General features: G+C 38.3%; 1 protein-coding gene across 3 annotated transcripts in view; it reads left to right on the top strand.

The window, feature by feature from the left end:
- LOC106881593 (protocadherin beta-15) overlaps positions 1 to 838 on the top strand; it is a 363,194-nt gene that overhangs the window by 252,715 nt on the left and 109,641 nt on the right. The window lies entirely within an intron of this gene.

The raw sequence follows: 838 nt of genomic DNA, 5'->3' as shown, positions 1-838 counted from the left end.
CATTTTAACAGATATATTTATCAAAATTACATAAAAATATCATGAAATACTAAAGACTAAATTTATTCAATAAAATCGCCATTGGCATCAACCATTGGTCTCCAGATGACTTTGAAATCTCCTGCAACTGGACGATCTCCTTGTTTAAGTTGATGAATGCTACCATAATCCTTGCCTTCAGTTCATCTTTGGTGTTACAAGGAGTTTGTTGGTCTCTCGCTCAACTGTGCCCAATACATAATAATCAAGGGGGTTGCAGTCTGAAGAGTTATGTGGCCAGATGTTAGGGATGATGTGGTCGCAGAAATTGTCTGACAGCTATGACTGGGCTGGGCCTTTCTGCTTGTGTGGCATGGTGCAGAGTCTTGTTGCCAGACATAAGGTCTTCCATCAGCCACTCTCTTGACGCAGAGCAGCACTACCTCCTCCAGGTACTTGAGCGTGGGGCTGTTTGGGAAGATGAATGGAGGTATAATGTCAGCATCATTCCAAACACCATGATGTTGTCTGTATGTTTAATTTTTTTTCACTTTCAGTACATGTCCTCAGATTTTATTGTCTACAGATTGACACCCAAACACTCTGAAATGTTCATATTGTAGCTTCTAGTGCAAATGCCAAGTAGTATAGCATGTCGTTTCCAAATTTCTGGCAGAGTGAAATGTGTCATAGTGCTCTTTTTTTCACAGAGGGTACCCAACTGTCCCTATTATACTATGTAATGGACAAAATCAAAAACAAACAATGTGCATTCGCAAAATTAAAAATATAAAATGACAACAAATTACCCCTCACACCCTGTATGTGTGTGTATATATATATATATATATATATATAT

This window comes from Octopus bimaculoides, chromosome 14, assembly GCF_001194135.2.
Source record: "Octopus bimaculoides isolate UCB-OBI-ISO-001 chromosome 14, ASM119413v2, whole genome shotgun sequence".
Lineage (NCBI taxonomy): Eukaryota > Metazoa > Mollusca > Cephalopoda > Octopoda > Octopodidae > Octopus > Octopus bimaculoides.
This window is presented reverse-complemented; position numbering and strand designations above follow the sequence as displayed.